The 24,450-nt window shown below is 39.7% G+C and overlaps 1 protein-coding gene across 5 annotated transcripts in view; it reads left to right on the top strand.

Annotated features, from left to right (window-relative positions):
- CDIN1 (CDAN1 interacting nuclease 1) overlaps nucleotides 1–24,450 on the top strand; it is a 237,956-nt gene that overhangs the window by 184,507 nt on the left and 28,999 nt on the right. The window lies entirely within an intron of this gene.

The following is a 24,450-nucleotide window of genomic DNA, read 5'->3' as shown; positions in this document are numbered from 1 at the left end:
CAAACTATTGACATGTACTGTTTTTTTTTTTTAAGGCAAATTTATGTGAATGGTTTGTGAGTAGAGATAATTTAGCCAAAGGCACCTGTCTTCTCTAAGGATTCTGCCTGAAAAGACTTTTAGGGGAGCCTGGTAAATTTTTTGTCCTTAAAAATAAAGCTGGGTTTTTTTTTAGGTATGAGAGGAGCTTAGTTTTTGAAATGGTGCAATAAATAACAAAGGCCTCTTTTCAACCCCCCCAAAAGGGACTAAAAAGGACATTTGTTAGACCCTTGAGGAAGAATGATGCTGTTAACATAAAAGTCTATATACAAAAAAGGGAAAATTGGAGGAAGAGCAGGTAATATAGGGAATGCAAGACCCTGGCAGCCAGTTGTTTTACAAAGATGATTGGGCTCTATTTTAGCTTCAGAACTCAAGAAGGCGTGTTTATCGTGAATGAAACAACTAGAAGATAAAACTTAGTGGAACATCCAGCCATTTAGTTCAGACATGCATGGATATCTGTGCATTTCTCCCCGTGCCGCCTCTTCCTCCGCGGTGGCCTTGTCACTACATTCTGGCAGACAAGTGGCCAACTGCCAGTCTTCATAGTAGAGGTCAAGTGATTTGTTTTTCTGGATTTCTAGAACAGACTGGGTTTATCACTGATTTGAAGATGACGAGTACACTATTTCACCTCCCCTGTCATTTGGTGAATGTGGTTCTTGAGTATGGCCAGAATTATACATGTGTTAATGTGTCTTGAGCCCTGACTTAAACTGGAGATAAGGAAACTCTTTAAATATTAAAATGCAGCACAAACAGAATTGCTTATGTAGTAGGAAGGTACCCAGTATTCTAAAGTCAGGCCTAATCTTTTTATGGGGGCAGCTATTGCCAATGCTACGCTTCAGCCCAAATGTAACTTTTTTTGAAAACTCCCTCTTTAATGAAAAGTATTTATATATACCTTCAGAGTTATCTAATTTGTTTATCCCTCTTTCATGTCAAAGTTTAAGTGCTCTGTTTTATATATATATATATTCATATTCATCATGATATTTGAAAAGGTCCTAAAGTAAAGAATTATAGAAATATTTTAGAGACCTAGAGTAAAGCTTTTAGAAATGAGATAGCACTTTTAACAATTGTAGCACCTGAAGTCAAGATGAAAAACTGTGTACTAATTATTGGTGATGACTAATTAAGCGTCAAGTTACAAACCTTGAAAGAATTTCAGAATTATTTTTCTTTGATTTTTCTACCAAAAAAACCCAACACCCCATCATTTTCTATTTTAGCAGTTTCCACAACTTAAACATTAAATTCTTATTGTTTGATTTCTGTTATATTAGCAGTGTGTGTTTTGCAATTCTAATCTTCACGTTTTTCTTTCTTTATCACTGAAGTAGGCCTTTTGAAGCTGGGAAATTTTTCATAGCAATATTGACAGTGTTCACATTTGCATGATGACAGCCAAGGAATGGAGCAGTAATTTTTGAAATTGCAGAAGTATTTAGAACACTGATAAAAGCTGAAATATATTTTTGATGGATTGAAGTTAAGCATACATGATTTTTCCTGCTGTCAAAAGGCTCTGAATTTAGTGAATATTTGCCTGCTGTGAGAATGCAAGATTAACATCACAGCCATCACCCGGGCACCCAAACCCTGCAATTTAATAGCTTTTTAGGTTCTTTCCTTTTTCTAAACAGCAATTAATCTCATTTTAGTACAATTTTCTCGTTTCTGAAGTCGCTCATTGAATCGCTGTTTTGTTCATATTTGGCTTCAGCTCCTCTGCATAGTCATTAAAGTCCCAATTAATGTCACCTTTAGCTGAAGAGTACTCATTTTTATTGAGAAAATGACAGTTGCTGCCATGAGTAGTGCAGTGTAATATACATTAATTGCCCTGTAACACTGGTAATTACGAGTTTTTCAAGCCTCTCAGTAAACTGTCATGCCTAGACAAGACTGTGCTAAAATAGATTACTCATTAGGGAGACCTGTCCTATTTTCTGGTGGGTTCTTAGTGTTGGTTTGGAAAAAAAAAAATCTTGAGCTTGAACAAATAGTTGCCAAGAGCAATTTCCTACAACAATATCCTTGTGTTGGGTTTTTCAGCCATCACTTAAGATTGCGGTCAGCAAACAGACAGGGCGCAGTGGACACTACAGAATGTCGAGTCTTGAGCGCTTATTTATGTGGTTCACAGGAGTGAACTCAACGGTGTTTCATTCAGGGTTGAGTCCAGAGTATAACTGAAGAGTTCTCCTAGAGGGTGTTATGTTGAAACAGGTCTATTCCCTGTGTTTCAAGAATACCTGAGAGCCAATATCTCACACTTGGCTGTAAGTCCTAATCACCTCTATGCTGGGTCCAACAAGGAGCAGTGCTGATGCCTTTTTTAAACAAATCCATATAATACTGGAGTTGATACATAACTTTGACACTGAACATGACAAGCTTTATGTATGTGGTTTTAAGGTACAGTTTTTTAAAAAAGGTCATCGTGAGTTAGAACTGAAATAATCTTACATGTGAAACGAGTAGTCCACAATCTTCTTTAATATATAGTTGCTGACTAGTACATTTAGCAGCAGGCTTTTTTTTTCCCCCTTTCAGATCAATTTCCTAATTTCGGTGTGGATATAATTCTTCTATTCCCCATTTCTATCATATTTCATATATTGCTGGTTTAACACAAAATAGTCAACTTTAAAGCTCATAGTTACCTAGAACTGACAAAAAAGAAAACCTTTGTTGTAGCCTTGCCTAAAGCAGGTGTTATAACAATCTGCTCTTTCCCTCGCTCTCTAAATGAATTTTGTCACAGCCTTTCAAATTTTCTTGTGGTGACAAGCTAATGAAAGTAGATAGTACAATTTGTGCTGACCAGGTAGCAAGTGCCAGCTCACAGCTGAGGATAGTTTTAAAAAAATAAATAAAATATAGCATAATATCACTGATTTACCCATTACACAGCATTAATAGTGAGAGACCTTGGTGTGTTTATCTGTTTGTATTGGTGTGCATTTATCGAATTGTTTATGACAAGACTAATTGGGGTAATTGTAGACACTGAAATTACCTGTCAGCTATATGTAACCACACTCCCTTTCTTTCTGACAAATGATGACAACTGAGGGACCCCGTAGCATTACTCATGATGGCTTTTCGAGTGGTAATAAGGACAATAGGGGCCCTGGCTAATTTGACATGGACAGCCTTCACAACAAGAAGCCAGCTAAATGACTTGTCAGGAGGGGAAAGAAGTCAGAAAAGTAATGGAGTCCCCCATGGCGCTCTGACAGGCAGATGAGGCAATTTCAACGGAAAGTGAAAAGGCTTCAGTTTGTCAAGTATTTAGAACAATCAGAGAACAGCTAGAGGCTGGAACCTGACAATAAGTTTGTGAACCATGGTAGCAGTTTCATATAGGTCAGTTACTTCGTAATGGCTGCGTGACTCAGAGGGTTCTATAGTCGATGCCTCACATCTACCAGCCAGTTTCGTCACCTTAAGTCTGGGCTCTGTTTTACACGGTAGGAGGAATGGTTAAGGTTATGGAGGCTCAGGGACAGAAAAGTGGTGTGAGTTGCAGTCGCCAGCATGGCGAAAAATAAACAAACAAAATTCTAGACATACACTATGATGACAGCAGCTCTAACACTGGGTGGTGTTAACACTCTCATGGTGAGCTGTCATCACTGGGTGGAGCTCTAGCAAACTCCTTTCTCATTTGCTATTGCTCAGACATAAAATCCAATGCTACAGATCATAGGCTAAAATACCACTAGCAGTGCCTCAAACAATATGATATAATATACTAATCTCATAACAAGCTAGAAAACTGGTGCGCAAGGATTAAACTGTCTCCTGGACCCTCTGCCTCCAAAGCTGGAGGTAGCTTCTGACTCTAACATGTAATAGGCCAAAGTCTTAAACAGTGTAGTGATATTTTAACAGTTAGATTGTCTCAATTATCTGTTTTATTATAGGTGTCTACATTGTAGAAAAGCAAGTTTCTAAACTGGGTCAGTCACTTTGCTTCTCTCTTGCCTCAGTTTCCTCATTTGTAAGATGAGGAAAAATGAGTTGATCAGATTGATGCAAAAATTGATTGCATGATCTGTATGAACATATGGGTTCAGATATTTTTATACAATGTGAGATATATCATGCACTTGCAACATATTTTCTTTTCCCATTGGTCCTTATCAAGGCAACAATACCCTTTCTTCAGGTATAGATTGCCTTTGTGTTAATAGAATCTTTCTTATGATGATTTCAAAGCATGTAAGCCATAGAAATCTATGTTTTTAATGTCTAAAGAAGAAAATGTTCATTTAATACACTTATTTATACGGTCATTTGTTAAGTTTTGACCTTTGTATGGGAATAGGTATTTCTAAATGTCATATATATCTTTTTATTTTTTTGTAATAATACATGTTTAATTCTAAAATCTAAAAAGCTCCAGGTCAACAAAAGAACATAAAAATTGTCATTATTCCCACTCACACATATTATCATTATTAGTGTTTTAACAAAAATGACACTCTACTGTATATACTGTTGCATACTCACGTGTTTCTCATGTCAGAGGATCTTGTTTTTCATGTCTGTAAATGTAGTTCTATATTACTCTTTGTAATTGGTTCCTAATGTTTGCATTATATGGAAATGTCATCTGTAATGAGTATTTAAGAAGTTATCATAAACAACACTGTGTTGAACATCCTCCGAGTAAAAGGAGTTAAGATACGGAAAGCACTATAGCCTCAGTCAGCATTTTTGTTTTCTTCTGTCTTGCGTAATCTGCTCTTATAAATGAAAAGCTATGGTTCCTGTATTTTTCTGCACCATAATGTGAAGTTACTTATCATTTTATGTTTTCTTTTTAATATTCCATTAAAAAAGCTGTTTTTATGATGCCAGAAATTCATTCATCTAGTTGTCTGGTAACATATAAACAAACGTAAACAAAAGTACCTTGTATGTATGCATTTGTTTTCCATCATCCAGTCTTTCAGAGCTTGTGATTTATCTGTAAAGTTATTTAACAGGCAAAGAAAGGTAATGTGTTGTACTGTAAATATGTGTGTACATGTATATGTAGATGCATTTATATGTTACAGACAATCTTTAAAGTGTTTATTCTAATTTCCCACCTAATGCCTTCACCAGCATCCAGAACAAGCTTTCTTTCCTGTGAAAGAGATAATAAGACCCAATGAGTGTTAGTTGTTGTTATTATTACTATTAACACTTCATTAAATCACTTTTCATATCCTTAAATATTTCTTTAGGATACTTTCTAAATAACAGAGCTCCCAAGTCCAGCAGACGGGTGGAGTCTTACAGTTGTTGACGCACATGATTCAGCAGCCTGCCACAGAAGGATTGTGGCAGCTTCTTCCAGCAGTCATGTATGGTCCATCCCTTTCTCAGCACCCTGGCCCAATCCAATGCCATCATGTTTTGACAGTTTTTGCACTCTTGTTTCTAGTCGCCTCCCTCTGCTTGCTTCTGTTCAGCATTCTTGCTTTTACTTTGCGACACCTGCCATTGGTTGTTTTATGAAGTGTGCCTTCACCAGAGCTAAAGCACTTATAATTGGAAAGTTGTATGATACAGTCACTTCAGTCTCCATTTATAATCCCAGATCTTTCTGACTCTCCGCTCTGGAATAGGTCACACTTCTCTCCTCACAGGACACTAGATATTTCAGAGTATTCCAAGCCATCCCCTGCCCTCTCCTGTGCCTTTGCTGTAGCTGTCATTACAGATTGTTTCCATTGCACATATAATTGCTTCATTGCTAGTAACTGGCTTAATGTTGTCAGAGACCTTATTGGCTCTTCTTACCTCAGATTTACATATAGCGTTCCAGGGCTTTCTTTAGGGCATTTATCATTTTTTCCTCCAAATGATCTGGTGACAGTGTATAGCTATTCTAGTTTTCATCAGCCAGCAGATGATAGGGTCTTTCTTCTTCACTGCCACAAGCCAGAAAAGAGACGAAATTGAGGGAAATGCTTTCATTACCGCACTTCAAGGGTTCTCTGCTGGGGAGTCAGGGAGGGAAGTTTCCCGAAGTTGCACCCCACTGACACCTCAGGGTGCTCTGTGGGCAGCCCCATCCCCTCTGGGATGCTGGGAATGAAGTTTTTACTTCATCATTGTTCTTGCCAGCCCTGCTTTCATGCTGCTGGATGCGTGTCTTCTAAAGCTGGTTACCTGCCCTGTGTACTCCCTCATCTGCTGGAGAAAGTCTGAGGAATTGCACACAGTGTTAAAACTGCTACTGTTGCATACCGGGTGGATATGGGAGATTTTGTTACAGTTTTGTAAAGAGGCCCATATTTTCATTTGGAAATGGAAAATAAAATACAGATTGCCACCAATTGAAAATAAGGGGCACTAATACATTTTATGAATCAGATAGCATTTATGAAAGTGGAGTTGCTTGTACACTGAAATGGGGTTATAAATGGCCTGTCCACAGAAGTGCATCTCAGCCATAAAGTGGTGCTTTTAATAGTCTACGGGTATTCTATTCAGTAGTTCCAAGCTGAGTTTTATATCTCTTATCTAGAGAGTAAATTAAAATGTTCACACTCTTTAAATGAAGAATTTGGAAGTTTAGGGTCCATTCCTAAATTGTTCATCTTTTTTCACTGCTTCTTTTTTTTTTATCCTTCCATTTCTATACTCTCCTGTTTTTTAAACTCCCAACTTTTTCAATTGTTGATAAGTGGGTACTTTCTTAATAAGAGATTCCTGAAGACAGCTTCTTCCTGCCCCAGTTAGTCTATCATGCAGCGACAACATTGTAAAAAGATCTTTGGTCAACAGTGTTCCTTTAAGTAGTGACGTCCCATAAGATTTCTTTATGAAGCTGGCAGAGTTCATCAGCAGTTTGGTTGTTTGTTTGCTTGTTTTTTGTTGTAGTTGTTTTAGTGAGAGAGAAAGACAGACAAACAGGAAGGGAGAGAGATGAGAAGCATCAACTTGTAGTTGCTTCATTTTAGTTGTTCATCGATTGCTTCTCATGAGTGCCTAGATCGGGATGGGGGGCTCCAGCCAAGCCAGCAACCTTAGACTCAACCCAGCAACCTTGGCCTTTAAGCCAGTGACCTTTGGGCTCAAGCCAATAACCAAGGGATCATGTCTATGATCCCATACTCAAGCTGGAAACCCTGCACTCAAGCCAGCAACCCTGCTCTCAAGCTGGTGAGCCTGCGCTCAAGCCAGATGAGCCCAAATTCAACCCAGTGATCTTGGGGTTTTGAACCTGGGACTTCATTGTCCCAGGTTGATGCTCTATCCACTGCACCACCACAGGTGAGGCTTAATCCATAATTTTTTGCAAAGTGACTTGTAGATGACTCTTGCTTGGGCAGTGCTGCCCAAATTGCTGGCCACACTCGAGAAGTCTACATTCCCTTGGCTTCATAAAAAGGGAAGTCTCCCTGTGATAAATAGCCATGAGTATTCTTCTTGCACTTGATAGAGTTTAGGGCCTCTTGACTAGGCAACATAGGATTCCTTTTCTTTGAGGTCCTAAAGATTCTCTTCTATCAGCTGCACTACTCTTTTATGTAGGGATGAAAAGCCTCAACTGCCCTTTGGCCAAAGAGCCTCCTTTCCTTCCCCGTTGGGTTTAGGGAGCTTGAGAAGTGGCATGAAGGCTTACTGGAGTTCCCTCCTGCCTTGTAAATCTGTGTTCTCTGTGTAAAGATCAACTCAACTTCAGGCAAAGAATGAGCTTCTTTATCCCAAATCAGGTCCTCTCTTAACTAGATACTCCTTACAGCATCTGTAACTTCTAGGTAGTAAACCTTAACCAGAGGCAGGTGGCCACAAACGCTCTGTATGCATACAACATGTTCGTGTCCATTCTCTGCATGTGCACCAAACAACCCTCAAGTTCAAGAAATAAGTTCAATAAATCAACCTGTTGGACTTCCAAAAAACAAAAAGGGTTGGGATGGAGGAGGGAATCAGTTTGGCTGAACCTGCACAGTGAAGTGTCCGTTCTTCTGTAAGTTAGTAGACCTGACGTGGTCAATGAGTAAAGCCGATTCAGAAGTCTGTTACGTTCTAAGCCCCAGCCAGCCGCTTTATTTTCTTTCTGTCATTGTTTGTCATTGTGAATTCTGCTCTGTATAAATGGGCCAAGCTGTAGCAGCTGTATTTTTTTGCACCATGAGGTGACTTTCAGTGATAATTCATATATTTTTCCTTTTAATATTCAATTAAAAAACCTGTTTGCCTGGCACCAAAAGTCTCATTTATCCAGTTGTCTAGTAACATGTAAACAAATGTAAACAAAGGTAGCTTGTACATATGCATTTGTTTTTCTACCTTCTAGTCTTCTGAGCTTTGGGTTCAGTTCTTAAAGGTATTGAGCAGGCAAGAAATGGCCATGTGTTGCATTATAAAAGCTGTGCCTTGATTATGTTACATAGAATCTCTATTTATCCATTCCTGCCCACATGTGCAGGACGGCAGCTTGCACGGCAGCCCTACAACCTTTTTTTACTTTGAAACCTTTATCCTCACTGAGTCTAGCCTGACACCTTAGACAAAAACTGCTGGATAGCTGTTTGTCCCCTAGTCACTGTTCTTCCCTTCCTACTTTCATAAAGAAATCCCAGGTTTGGGTTGGATAGATCGTCACCCAAAATAAAAAGTCCAGGCCTCCTTGCAGTGAGATGCACTCATGCAGCTAAGTTCTGGACAGTGGAACAGAAGAGGAAGCGTCTCATGCACCTTTGGAGAAATGCCCTGAAAGTGGGAGAGATGTCCTTCCTTGCCACCTCCTCCTCCTCCTGACAGGAACGTGGCCCTGACAGTCGTGCCTGGTAACCATCTCGGGCCAAGAGAGGAAACAATATGCTGAAGATGGAGAGCAACAAGGTAGCAGGAGTCTGGGTCCCTGCTGACTATGCAGTTACTGTGCCAGCCTAGGACTGCCACTCTGAGCTGAATTTACATAAGAGGAAAATGAACTTCTCTCTTGTTTAAGCCTCCACTAGTGTGATTCTTCTGTCACTTGCAGCAGAATCTAGTTCTAACCAATATAGCAGGGAAGATGCTGGGGCAGGGAGCGGGAAGCAGAGGAATAGATCGACACCCAGGGAGTTAGTGTTGAAAATAGTGGGAAAGTCCAGATCTGAACTCGGGACTTGAACTCTGCTGACAGAGTTTTTCTGTAGCTTCAGAGGCTACATGAGATTAAATGTATTATAGTTAAAGTCATCATTGGATGAATTTTTTTAACTTGGTTATTATAGTGAAATTTACATTCTCTAGTTTTGTTTTTGTTTTTTGTTTGTTTGGTTTTGGTGAATTTGAGATTTGAAAATAGAGATTTTCAACAACATTACTGAGGCATAATTGCTATACAAAAAAAATGGACACATTTAATGTATGCAAAGTGATAATTTTGGACATACAGAAATCTCCTTGAAACTATTACTTCATATCCATTACCTTCAAAAGTTTCCTTCTGCCCTTTTGTGTTGTTTTTTGTTTTCTGGTAAGAATACTTAAAATGAGATCTTCCCTCTTAACAAATTTTTTAGTGCACAAGGCAGTATTATTGACTACAGGCTCTATGCTCTATAGCAGAACTGACTCATCTTGCATAAATGAAACTTCAGCCCATTGAACATCAACTCTCCATTTCTCTCACCTCCAGCCCCTGGCAGCCACCAATCTCTTTCTGCTTCTATGAATTTATCTAATCTAGATATTTAATCATATAGTACTTGTCCTTTTGGAATGGACTTATTTCACTTATATAATGTCCTAAAGTTCCATCCATATTGTAACATAAGACAGAATTTCCTTCTTTTTAAGACAGAATAAAATCTTCCTCTTTGTATGTATGTATAGACAGCATTTTCTTTATCCAACATTTAAGTTGTTTCCCTATCTGGGCTATTTTGAATAATGCTGCAGTGAACATGAGAGTACAGATTTCTCTTTAAGATACTGACTTTGATTCCTTTGGCTCTTATACCAAGAAGCAGGATTGCTGGATCATATGGTAGTTCTATTTTAATTTTGGGGGGAACCTTAATGTGGTTTCTCTGCAGCAGCTATATCATTTTGTATTCCCATCAACAGTGTGCAAGGTTTCCAACTTTTCTACAACCTCACCACCATTTATCTTTTGTTTCTTTATAATGGCCATCCTAACAGGTGTGAAATGGTGTCTCACTGTGATTTTGATTTCATTTTTCTGATGATTAGTGTTGTTGAGCGTCCTTCTCCTGTGTATCAGCAGGCCATTTGCATGTCCTTGAGAAACGTCTATTCAGGTTCTATGCCCATTTTCTATACAGGTTATCTGTTTGTTTGTTTTTCTCTTGAGTTATAAGAGTTCTTATTAAATTTTGATCATTAATACTTTATCAGATATGTGGTGTGCAAATATTGTCTCCCATTCTGTAAGTTGCTTTTTCATTCTGTTGATGTTTCCTTTGCTGTGCAGGAGCTTTTGAGGTTGATAGAGTCCCACTTGTCTATTTTTGTTTCTGTTGCCTCTGCTTTTAATCACATGTCCAAGAAATCATTGCCCAGACCAATGTCAAAGTGCTTTTCCCCTATGTTTTTTCCTAAGAGTTTTACAGTGTTAGGTCTTACATGTAAGTCTATGCATTTTTGAGTTGATTTTTCCATATGGTGTTAGATAAGTGTCTAATTCCATTCTTTTGCACCTGAATATCTAGTTTTCCCCACATCAGACAATGGATTGTTATTTTCGATTCTCAAAGCTCACTTCGAATCTCTGAATGGGTTTCCTCCAAGAGGGTTACAAGTTAGCAATTTCTATGGAATAATAGTGTCATCAGCCTGACCAGGCGGTGGCGCAGTGGATAGAGCATCGGGCTGGGATGCAGACGACCCAGGTTCAAGACTCCAAGGTCGCCAGCTTGAGTGCAGGCTCATCTGGTTTGAGCAAAAGCTCATCAGCTTGGACTCAAGGTCGCTGGCTCGAGCAAGGGTTTACTTGGTCAGCTGAAGGCCCGCGGTCAAGGCACATATGAGAAAGCAATCAATGAACAACTAAGGTCTTGCAAGGAAAAACTGATGATTGATGCTTCTCATCTCTCTCCATTCCTATCTGTCTGTCCCTGTCTATCCCTCTCTCTGACTCTCGCTCTGTCCTTGAAAAAAAAAAAAAAGTGTCATCATTACGGTCCTAGGTTTTGTGAGCATGATAAGGAGCAGCTATTCTGGCCTGTGGGTGAGGACTGGGTTCTGGCCCAACCAGACTTTGCAGCCCATCCCCTTATAAGGAAGTGACCTTATAAAGTCACCCAGTAATTCCAAATCTGTTGAATTCCAGTTGTGAAAGAACTATTTTAAGAGAGTTGCCACAGGTCAATGTTGATTAAGTGTTTATAAATTTATTAGTCACTGTGCAGAGAAGCAGGTGGTCTTCATACTCCCACCTGTTCAAGTCCCTGAAGGAAAGCCAGAAAGTTTCACACAGTAATTGGAACTTCACCCTGCAAAACTTCACTCTCATTAAATTCAAGAGGGACTTGGACATCTCCTGAAATACCTTCTCGCGTGCCCTTTGTTATTAGGTTTCAGGCTTTCGTGAGTCAAGAAGGGTGACCCCAAGATTCAGCTGTATTGCTGCCGAAGGAACACAGGCAGTAACAGCCCAGAAAGCATTGCGGAGTGACTGGCAAGAGGAGGCTGGCCAAGGAGGTGCTTCTGTTTTGCCTTGACCACAGGAGTAACGTCCTCATTTTAAGTGGTCATTTTTAGAAATTTGGAAAGCCTAAGAAATTGTAGTCACCAATGCCGTTTCTTCATAAGAAACCACCTAAAGAGGTGGGTGCTTCTTTTCTTATAAAATTTTAAAAAGATTTTATTGTCATTTTAGAGAGGATAAAGAGAGAGAGAGAGAAGGTGGGGAGGAGCAGGAAGCATCAACTCCCATATGTGCCTTGACCAGGCAAGCCCAGGGTTTCAAACCAGCGACCTCAGCATTCCAGGTCAATACTTTATCCCCTGTGCCACCACAGGTCAGGCAGAGAGGCAGGTGTTTGTATCCCATTATATCTTGACTCACTGCAAGTACTAGTCTCCAGCCCAGCTGCTGTTAACCTCCCTTGCTGCTTCCCATACCCAGGAGCCCTGCACTGCAGGTGCTTGTTGATTTTATGAGCAGCCAGAGGAAGCTGCAGGGTGTTGGCCTCTGTAAGTGTTAGTAGTTTCATGTTGAAGGAGACAATTCTGAAGTCCATTCCTTCTGCAGTCAGTACCCAAGCTGTGGTATGGCTATGTGGTGTGGCAGAAGAAAGCGCTGGGCTCTGCACAGCCAGGCATTTGGCCCGAGTCATAGCACTAAGTTGGCTGCTGCCCTCACTAGACCCCTTTTCTGGGTTTCGTTGCCAGTAAACCTTTCCAAACTATTTGGGGAAATTTTTGAGGTATAATTTAGCTGCTAGAGTCCCTGTTTAGCTGTCCCGCTCTGACCCCTGGCCTCCAGGCAGCACCCCTAGGGACTAATAAATGAAAGGTTTTTTTGAGAAATGCCCAGAAAGTAGGAGGGATGCCCTCCTTTGCACTTAGGTTAGTGTTTGAATAAATAACTGGGCATCATAGTCTACCCAGGCTGAGATGTCACATTTTACAATTTACTGATGATGTAACATGAGGCTACAACCGGCTTTTCTTTTTTCTTTTTTTTTTTTTAATAATTTTATTTTTTAATGGGGTGACATCAATAAATCAGGATACATATATTCAAAGATAACATGTCCAGGTTATCTTGTCATTCAGTTATGTTGCATACCCATCACCCAAAGTCAGATTGTCCTCTGTCACCTTCTATCTAGTTTTCTTTGTGCCCCTCCCCCTCCCCCTTTCCCTCTCCCTCTCCCCCCTCCCCCCTTAACCACCACACTCTTATCAATGTCTCTTAGTCTCACTTTTATGTCCCACCTACGTATGGAGTAATGCAGTTCCTGGTTTTTTCTGATTTACTTATTTCACTTCGTATAATGTTATCAAGATCCCACCATTTTGCTGTAAATGATCTGATGTCATCATTTCTTATGGCTGAGTAGTATTCCATAGTGTATATGTGCCACATCTTCTTTATCCAGTCATCTATTGATGGGCTTTTTGGTTGTTTCCATGTCCTGGCCACTGTGAACAATGCTGCAATGAACATGGGGCGGCATGTGTCTTTACGTATCAATGTTTCTGAGTTTTTGGGGTATATACCCAGTAAAGGGATTGCTGGGTCATAAGGTAGTTCTATTTTCAGTTTTTTGAGGATCCAGCATACTTTCTTCCATAATGGTTGTACTACTTTACATTCCCACCAACAGTGTATGAGGGTTCCTTTTTCTCCACAGCCTCTCCAACATTTGCTATTACCTGTCTTGCTAATAATAGCTAATCGAACAGGTGTGAGGTGGTATCTCATTGCAGTTTTGATTTGCATTTCTCTAATAACTAATGAAGATGAGCATCTTTTCATATATCTGTTGGCCATTTGTATTTCTTCCTGGGAGAAGTGTCTGTTCATGTCCTCTTCCCATTTTTTTATTGGATTGTTTGTTTGTTTGTTGTTGAGTTTTATGAGTTCTTTGTATATTTTGGATATTAGGCCCTTATCTGAGCTGTTGTTTGAAAATATCATTTCCCATTTAGTTGGCTGTCTGTTTATTTTGTTATCAGTTTCTCTTGCTGAGCAAAAACTTCTTAGTCTGATGTAGTCCCATTCATTAATTTTTGCCTTCACTTCTCTTGCCTTTGGAGTCAAATTCATAAAATGCTCTTTAAAACCCAGGTCCATGAGTTTAGTACCTATGTCTTCTTCTATGTACTTAATTGTTTCGATAAAATGCAACACAATTTTATGTTTAAGACTCTCAACAAAATGGGTATAGAAGGAAAATATCTCAACATGATAAAGGCCATATATGATAAACCATCAGCTAACATCATACTAAATGGCACAAAACTGAAGGCTTTCCCCCTTAAATCAGGAACAAGACAGGGTTGTCCACTCTCTCCACTCTTATTTAATGTGGTACTAGAGGTTCTAGCCAGATCAATCAGACAAGACAAAGAAATAAAAGGCATCCATATCGAAAAAGAAGAAGTAAAGGTATCACTTTTTGCAGATGATATGATCCTATACATCAAAAACCCCAAAGGATCCACAAAAAGACTACTAGAAACAATAAGCCAATACAGTAAGGTCGCAGGATACAAAATTAACATACAGAAGTCAATAGCCTTTCTATATGCCAACAATGAAATATTTGAGAATGAACTCAAAAGAATAATCCCCTTCACGATTGCAACAAAAAAAATAAAATACCTAGGAATAAACATAACAAAGAATGTAAAGGACTTATATAATGAAAACTATAAACCATTGTTAAGGGAAATCGAAAAAGATATAATGAGATGGAAGAATATTCCTTGTTCTTGGTTAGGAAGAATAAATATAATCAAGATGGCCATATTACCCAAAGCAATATACAAATTTAATGCAATTCCCATCAAAATTCCAATGACATTTTTTAAAGAAATGGAGCAAAAAATCATCAGATTTATATGGAACTATAAAAAAACCCGAATAGCCAAAGCAATCCTAAAGAAAAAGAATGAAGCTGGGTGCATTACAATACCTGACAACCGGCTTTTCAAGGTCTCATTGTTATTGCGTGGAGGGGAAAGGGCAGGCTGTCTGACTTAGGAACTCAGCTCTCAATCAAAATGCCACACCGCCTCCCAAGAACACAGAGAGACCTGAGGAAGGTGTTCTTTATTTACTATGAGGTCTAAGAAGCTATGGATGAAGAAGTTACAGTCAGCAGACATGCCAGGGCTGACATAAAAATGTCCAAACCTGTAGAACATTTTTATAATTATAACAGTTTATTAGACTTTATTTGAGCCAAATAGAAGATACACCCGGAAGCAATGTCTCAATAGACTGAGAAAAAATGTTCCTCAGAATGACAGTTTGCAGTTTCTTTTCAGCATTTGAATGAAGGAGGGAAATAAGGAAGATTCCATGAAACTGGGAGAAAGCAAGGCAGGGATTGGATTATAGGACCCCGTTAACAAGATGGTGCTCTCTTGAGGGTGGTTAGGCTTCAGAGGGGTCTGAAAAAGAGACATTTCATAGGTGTGTTAACCTAGATGGCATAAACAATGGGCAGGGATAGCTTAAGACCAAGATAAACGTTTTGCTGAAGAATTTCCATGCCTGGAGCATGACTCCCCACCATGATCTGCCCAGTTTGAAATTTATGATCAGATCACCTAGTGGGGTTACTTTTGATTATGGACTTGTCAGCTTTATTATAGAGCTTCTTAGCAATTGGTTTTTCAAATGTTTATTGGTGTTAAGTGGGTGGAATGGTGCAAGAATGCAAAGAGACTTATGCATTTGGGCTTTGTTTCCCTGCTGTTCCCATTAGTTTAGTAAAAGGGAGTGGATGAAATTAATACAAATATATCCAGTGTAGCCAAATCTTCTAATTCACTAAAGGAGGAACTGACATTGTTGGCCCAATTCACATTTATGTGAGAGCCTGAAGAAATTACATTCACCTTAACTGTTCTAGACCTGTGAAAAAGGGAAGTGAGCTCCCCCCTCCCACCAGCAATTTTTTAAAAGCTCCTTTGGTTCTACTGGGCCGTTTTGAAGGTGAACATACAGGGTGAAGTAAACTGTGGCGGAAGAGAATGTTTCCTCTCACCGTACCTTTCTTCCTGTGATCTTTTCTTCCCTTGAAACCTTGCAGCTCCTCCCCACTCAGCTCATTTCATTTTCTTTTTCTAGTTCTCTCATATTTCCCTCTTTTTATCCTTTTCAAAAATGGTCTACCAGAAAGTTCTGTTCAATTTTGGAATAAAACAAAATACAAATTTTTCTTACTGTCAATAAACTTTATTAAATAATATAATTGCCATTATTATTAATGATTTCTTGCCAGTGTGAGGGCAATTTGTATATCCCATTTTTGAAAAATGTTTTATCTTTTGATGCAAAAAATTGAACCAGTGCTTGTTTGATATCTTCTTCATTTTTGAATTTTTTGCCCTTCAAAAAATTTTGTAAGGACAAAAACAAGTGATAGTCGGAGGGTGCTAAGTCCGGGAAATATGGTGGATGCGACAGACATGCTTCTGTAGCATTTCTTCCTTGTTGAAATTCATAAAAATTACAGTGGCGTAAATGAACTTTATCAGTAGCCATGGGTACACTATCGCTTCACACATAAGACTAATGTGAATCAACTTTGTTTTAGTTCATTTGCTACGTCAGTATGTATACATTAAGTAATATAAATAGAGAGGCACACATGCGCCAAATAAACATGTGCTTACGTGTCGAAACTTGTTGTGATAGAAACGGACAGAACTTTCCGGTAGACCTTTATTTCTTCCGGAAAAATGAAAATAAGAGAGAAAATACGGAGTTTAATAGATAGAACTTAAGCTGCTTCTGATATCTGTAGTAGTGTTGGGAAAACAGCTGTGTTAGGCTTGCTCACTTATCCTGTGCCAGATTATTGCATGAGCATAGCGCAGCACCACCTGCGTATGGTCTGTGTAAGGCTGTGGTGCTTGCCCTCAGGGCCGATTGTGGATGGTGGATTGCCTGCCTGCCACTGCCAGGGACCATTTTGTTAGTTGTTCACCTGCTGCCATGAGAACAGGTTTTTCCCCTGCCGGTTTGCTTGTCCATTCGTCTACCGTTGCAAGACCCTATTAAACTGTAATGGCCCAATGCTTTCCGGCTCTGCAGTTTCTCTACCGTCTGCCCGAATCCAATATGAATCTGCCTGGCCTCAGCCACAAGCATTACAAGTAGCAATTGTCTTTATCAGATAAAGAAGGAAGTAAGAGAAAGAAGGAGGGAGGAAAGCAATAAAAAGAGGGAGAATGAAAAGGAGGGTGGAGGGCAAAAAAGTTTGGGGGGGAGGTATAGAAGGGGAAAGAGAAAGGAAATTTCATATTAACTCTGCAAAAAGCAACCTCTTTTCTGATTATATTCGATGGTTTAGTAGTTAAGTATTTGGCCTATAGGCCAAAGAATATTTTATAGTCACTAAAGAGTGGTTTGCAAACTGCTACATATTAGAATCACTTGGTAGCTATAATATGCTGCTGCCTAGACCCTGTAAATCATTGTCTCTGGGGTGGAACCCTGGTGCCAGCGCTGGTTAAACCTCTCCAGGTGATGCCAGTGAGCCGCCCCACTGGAGACCCAGCATTACAAAACACTGCTAGCTGAGGCGAACCACTGGTGACCAGAAGTCAGAGCAGTAGTTGCCTCTGGTGGGAAGGGGGGTCCATGGGGGTGAGAGGGCCTGAAAATGAACCTGGGGTATTCTATATCTTGTCCTGTGTGGTAGTTGTTTGAGATTCTCAAATTTTATATTTCTTATTGTAAATATTTGATACCCTAGCTGAGAAAGTAAAATAATGCCTGCGTACATCTGGTCCCACCCTCGGAGCATCAGAGTGGTGTGGCCCAGGGTGTGGCCTGGGCATGAATTTGTAAGGCTGGTTCCAGTGACCAGCAGGGCAGAGAGCCACCACTCTAGGGAGAAGCTGACCAGCTCTAGAGAGAAACTCACCAACCAAAATTACTTTATTTTCAGGACAAAATAGGAGACATTCATTGGCTCTTATTTTCCCAGATTCTACGTTGACAGTAATCTTCTAGGTAACACATTATATTTCCAAATTTCAAATAGATTCTATAGTCCCTTATCTGCAAACCCAGAATCCTAAAAGGTTCTTAAAACTTTTTTTTTTTAAGTAAAGTGGCACCGAAACATATTTGACAGTAACACTTGACCTGAATTCATGTAAGGCTATTTAAAGACTTTACTTAACTTCTCACAAGTCGTATGTTTCGCTTCAGAAATCTCAATGTGTTTAATTACAGAGTACCACTCTGTTTCCCCACTGTGGGTATGACATAATATATGGAATTTATAAATTTCTAAATCTGATAAATTTAATTCTCAAAGCCATCTGACCCAAGGGTTTCAGGTAAAGGATTGTGGGCTTGTAGTTTCTTTACATTATTAAATTCCATCTTTGCCTCCCTGAGGGCGTATCCTGATCTAGGGCAATAGCCCAGCCCCAGGGGGCTGTCCATTTTCCAGCCGTCTCTTGGTTTGAGTTATGATGACAGGTGATGACATTTAACCAGCAGGAACCAACTCAGTCTTGCCTACTATTGCATCCCTGTGCCCGGCACTCAGCCTGGCATGGTGTGACCCCGATAAATGTATGCTGAAGGAATGAATACTGGAGTCTATTGTGTGTTGATTTCTCTAGTTTCACTCCCAGAAGGTGGCCTTTTGGGAGTACCATGGTCTGATAGCATCTATTTAATTCTATATGCACATTCCAGAAGGACGTGTTCCAAGAAGAAGTCAGTCATTTGAAGACATTGTTTTAAAGAGTGGATTGATTTCTAAAGCTGGGAAAATAAGCCTATATAAACCTAAATACAGTATGGACTATATTGCAAAGAGACTAACAGTATTAGCAGTAGAGTACCAATGGTAATACTTGGTTCTCTCCTGCCCTGCCTTGCCCTGCATTGTAATTACAAGAGTATTTCATATGCTGGTGTTCAGGCAGATATGGAATCAAGAAGTTATTCACTCTTCATGCTCTTTTCAGGGTTCAGACCAAAAAATGTAAAAATCCCAAATGTGCTTTTGGTGTTTGATTGGTGTCCTTTCGTCCTCTCTGACCCTAATAGCCATAGTAACTACAAACTGAGTGCTGAGATTGCTCTTCACGCCCATCAGTGGCACTCGGCTTCCAATGAGTTTTAGGCTCTAGAGCTTTGGTTCCATGGTGGATGAGACACGCTTATTCTCTAGATCATTGCTATCCAAAAGAACACTCTGCAGTAATGGAAATGGTTTATATCTGTACTGTTTATGATACAGTAACCACTAGCCACATATGGCTGTTGAACACGGATGTGACCAGCATAAATGAAAAAATGAATTTTTAAGTGTATTTCATTTTAGTTCATTTTGATTTTTATTTTAATACCACTTGTTGTTAGTGGCTATCATATTGGGTAGCAGAGCCTAGATCTGGGGTACAGGTGCTCTCATTCTGATATAAATGGCTGTTCATTCCAAGGTTCCTCAAAGATCACTAGAATCAACCTTAAAATAAGAGATGAAGTGATTCCAGAAAAAAGAAACCAGTAAGACAAAACGAAAGTCAACGCATGGGAGTGTTAGAGAATCTGGCCCATCAGAGAACTGCATCTAATTCTGTGCAGCTTGATATTATTAGTGTGCGGTTGGTTGGGAAGTGGTAGGTAGGAAGCGAATTTTCTGAGGCAGATCCTAAACAATTTGGTAAACTCACGACAAGAAGTTTGGACTTTGCCTTCTAAAGATGTGTATGATAAATGGTCCAGTATCAAAATGCCCTCCGCAGTGAAACCCTGCAGCCTGTCTGGCCCAGGAGAAGGACCTTAAGGGCGTTGAAGTTGCTCGTGCCATCTTAGCTGCTGCTCTAAGGGAGTTAGAGAACTCTGACCGGTGGTTATCTGTGCCACTTGGTGCTGTCTCCAGGCCTGGGCACTGCCGAGAGCCACCTCCTGAACCCCAGAAGCACAGTTGGGCATGGGGTGTCCTCTTGAGGCTGAACTGGAAGATTTCTTAAACGGTCCAGACTGCAGATGGCTCCTGTGCGATCCCAGGAGCCAGAGGAAAGGTCTCTGTAAATTTAAATGGAAGGTCACCAATCCTCATCAAATACTTTCCAAGGGTTGACGAACTGGAAATTGATATAATTAAAACAAAACCTATACCTTCTCTGTTTTTTATTTTTTTCCTTTCCCCTGATTCATAACTCTAGCTATTTGGAGGAGTCTTGGCACCATGGGTTCTTCCTTTACTGAAATTTAAAAAGTAATCCAGCACATCAATTTTCACAGACCCAAGCATTCTAAAAGACATCAAACCAAGCATTTCACTTCTCACCTAGCAAAAAATAAAGTTCTACTTTGAAGAAAAGGAGGATTTCTTTGCAAAGATTGTCACAATTCATATTTTTTCCTTATTAAAATTGAAGATTTAATACACTATTGGGAGTTGTTTTTCTCTCATCTGAATCTCTGATATCTACTTTGATTTGAATTTTATGGATAAAATACATAGGTTCAAGTCTGAATCTTACAAGAACAATGGGATTTTTGGACTTCCTCAGACAGGAAGTAACTCAGGCCACCTTACCATCCTAAGTATTTATTTCCAGGAGAAAGAAAGTGAGAACAAAAAAAATATAAAATAAATCTTCCCCATTATTAAATGTGTGCTTCGGACTCCTGCGGCTGTTACAACTGCAATAACTGAGGGTTAAACCATCGGTTTGACAACCTGTAAAACTCTTTATCATAAAGAGCAAGAAAAATCAATGCCGAATTACCTCAGGAATATTATTGATGACCTAAATGTCATTTTCTGTTTTGATTACTTTTCATTGTATTTAGCTTGTAATTCAAACCGCTTTCTAATTAATTTGGTTTGGCTCAGTTGGAGATGGAAAACGCTAACTATCTAATAGGTGACACATGTCACAGAGAAACCTTACAACATCCCCACTTCCCCAAGATCAATCAGCCATGAAACAACTTAACCAAACTTTTGTTTTTCTAGCAAATTCTTAAGAAATACAATAAAATTAAATTTGTCTAGTCCAAAGAAATGGGGAGAAACATGAATGAGCCAAAGTGACCTGGAGGCCCAGTTTTATCTAGCTGTAATCTCTCTCCTAGTTGTTAAAATATCCCGAAGCACTCGATCATGTTGCATTTTAATTTTAGAGCCATGTGTTACATTAGCCAAGTGCACATGTTCCTGATTTGAACTAGGAGTTTCCCGGCTGTTCACCAGAACTCGCGGCTGGCACGGACAAGGTCTCAAGCAGGTCAAAGGCCTCGCGCCTACATCTTGGTTAGATCTTACCCGCATGGAAACCAGAAGCCTGGGTCAGGGCAGCAGGGCCTGTGACGGCCCCTGATTAGATTAGGTATACATTTATCAACTACACAGAGAGTACATTTAACCTTTCAACTCACGCGTTTTGATGTATCTTCATTTTCAAACGGAAAGGTGAATGTTATTCTGCCAATGTCTTGGTCCAATAGCAGTGAAGCGTAACACGCAGCTTTTTCTAATTTTGTCTACTACCAGGTTTAAACTGCAACAACATGTTCAGATGTACCCTGGGAAGCATTTTATCTGTTTTCCAAATTTATAAGTGTGGTATTTTGACATTTATAGAACACTATTTTATAATTTTACATCACTTCATTTTTTAGGAGCTGAATATTTCCTGTGGTTTCTACCTATATTCATTTATGTGTTTATTTATTTGTTCATTCATTTAGATTTAGAAGATTAGAGCTATTCTCTGAATGAATAGATTCATGTCACAAAAATCCATATAGGGAAGGAACAGTAAACTACTTTTAGAAACTTGATTTATTTTTATTCCTTTAAGTATCTGGCATAAGTATTACTTTGAAACGTTATTTTATTTCTTCAAAATGTACTGTTTAATTCTCTACAAAGTCCCCATTAAGCTTCTAATGAAGCAGATTGAATAATGCGGTTGTAAACTAGGTTTTTCCAGTTCAATTGATTCACTTTCTCCTGAGGAGCCTTTGATACCTTTGACTGTTGGGCCGTCTTACCCTGCAGATTTCGGGTCTGCCGGGGAGCCTCATTCTCTTGCTTGTTGTTATAGGCACATTTTTTGTGGTGCTTAATATACTGAATATGTGTTTGATAGGTCAATCAGTAGCATTTTCTGAACCCTATGTGTGGCTAGAATACAAGTATTTCATAATCATACTCAAAATTAGTGACGGAGGAAAAAGGATATATGTGCTTAAATTATTTTTATAATTTTCTCAGTTTCTAATTAAATCCCTGCACCTTCACAACCTGTCAAACTCACTTCTTCATTTTCAATTACCTTAGTTTGGACAACTCTATTGATTTTTAGATTAATCTGAAAATGGTGGTTTATTCCCTTTTATTACCCCCCTCCAGTTTTTTTGAAACCTATTTTGTATTTAAGGGTTGCCAGCTTCTAACTATGAAGACCACAGACTTTCAACTATTTAGACATTCGGTCAACATTCAGAAACCACTTATTGAGCACTGAGTGTATACTAGGTTCTGTTACAGACATGGGGTCTAAGTCTTAATACTCTTGAAGATAATGGGGCAAGTATGGCCAGTGACCCAGTTAATTGTACTAGAGAGTTAGTACTGAAATTGGAAGCCTCTGAGTAATTTATTCTAGATCTTCACTTGCTTGGCTTTAGAATAGTTTAGCCCCTTGTAGAGGGCATGCACTGCTCAGTGTGCTGAGGAGCATAACCCTGCACCCCAAATGCTGTTCCCGCAGGCCTGGCTTGGGCAGGTTCGAAGACCTCGACCACCCTTACAGATGAGTTTTCTAGGACATTGGCTCTGTCACAGCCAACCTTCCCCACCTCTCGCCCACTGCTCTTACAAAGTTCTGAAGCTGCCGAACCCACAGGTGTCTCAGATTGGGGTCATAGGAAGTCAGGAGAAGATAAGAGTGACATGGGACAGATTGGGAAGTGGAGAGAGGGGTGGGGGCTCTTGCCCCTAAAAGTGTTTTATTGAGTCTGAATTTCTTTTCGTAGTTACTTGTCTTTCTTCCCCCAGCTACCAACATTTCCTTCTGTTTTGCCTTTAATCCACAGTATTTTCATGAGACTCCTTTCCACGTTTATTTCCTCCACAATCGTTTTATTCCACTCGGGTTCTTATCCCAGAGAAACAAGTCTATGGGACTTGATTGTGAAATGTTTCTTAGAATTAATCAATAACACCATGAGGTTTTCCAGCTTAATTTGTATATATTTATCTTGGAATATAGTATACGTCTCTCTAGCATGCAATTTTGTAGTTGTTTGGATGTTGGCAGGTATTAGGAGTTGGGGGGGTTATATTTTTAGCTGTAGTGATTCACTTTGTAATGGTGTACACTGCAGTTTGTCCGCCAGTTGATTTACTGCATATGGGATCAACTCGCTTTAAGTACACTGTACAGTTTCAGTGGTTTACAAAACCAATAAAAATATAAAATGCCGAAATAAATATTTAAGATTCCTTTTCTGCATTGCACTGAAGATATGATGAAAATAAATTTTAAAAGAAAGTATTTGCACTTGAGGAATTCAGGTAAAAGTCATGAAGCTATAATTAAAAACAGAGTTGTAGGGACCAAGTAAAATTTGAGAGAGATAATTAAATTTTACTATTCATCTTATTTTTATCTTACATTCATTTAAACAAAGCCAATCTTGATGGACTATAAAATACACCATATGTTGTCATTTTAAAATAAAGTTCTATATTTCAATTTGGCATGTCTACCATGTGGCGGTATGCCACCGCTCCCTGCTCCAAAATCCTCAGCACAGGGCTTCAAGGCAACCTCTGCCAATTGATTCAGGATCCCCAAGCCATGCACCTATTTGCTGCCTGATTTTTAGATGCATTCCCAGCCTTACTACTCCTTCCCTGACCCTCAGCGCTTCCTGGGGCAGTTGCTTTTTCTCTTAAAAACATGCCAGACCACTTTATCCAAGGTTGTCTCACAGCCCACCAAGTCCAGTTATTTGCTTCAGTGTCCGAATCTCACTCCCTGCCCTTTTTAGAGACTTGTAGCCCAAAAAGAGAGTGCAGTGTTCCCAAACCTGGCTGCACATCAGAACTCATAGAGGTACTTGTTTAAAATAGAGATCCCACCTGACCTGTGGTGGCGCAGTGGATAAAGCATCGACCTGGAAATGCTGAGGTTGCCTGTTCGAAACCCTGGGCTTGCCTGGTCAAGGCACATATGGGAGTTGATGCTTCCAGCTCCTCCCCACCTTCTCTCTCTGTCTCTCCTCTCTCTCTCCCTCTCTCCCTTTCTCTCTCTCTCCTCTCTAAAATGAATAAATTTAAAAAAAATTTAAATAGAGACCCCAGACCCTCCTCCGGACCTCAGTCAGACCCCGGGTCTGAGACCTAGGAGGATGCACGTTACCAGCAGACTCTGATACTAGTCCCCGGTACTCCCCGTTGATTTGGGGTGGTGGGAACCACTAGTGTAATGGAAAGAGCAGGTAATTCTGGAATTTGTGGGACCTCGGTTTAAATCTTTATACCTGCTTTACTAGCTGCCGAGTTTCCGGACGTTACTGGGACTCAGCAGACTGCAAAATTACAGTCTCTTTCCCAAAGAACTTTTGGGGGAAAGGATGCTATATCGGTTTAAGAAGCCACCCAACCAAGATGGTACATCAGAGAGTGTGAATTTAATCTTCTGAACATGGTCCAGAGAAAGAGAGACTGCTTTCCTGGGTGGTGT

Source organism: Saccopteryx leptura, chromosome 6, assembly GCF_036850995.1.
Source record: "Saccopteryx leptura isolate mSacLep1 chromosome 6, mSacLep1_pri_phased_curated, whole genome shotgun sequence".
In the NCBI taxonomy this organism is placed as follows: domain Eukaryota; kingdom Metazoa; phylum Chordata; class Mammalia; order Chiroptera; family Emballonuridae; genus Saccopteryx; species Saccopteryx leptura.
Note: the sequence above shows the minus strand (reverse complement) of the source record. Positions and strands in the feature narration are given on the sequence as shown.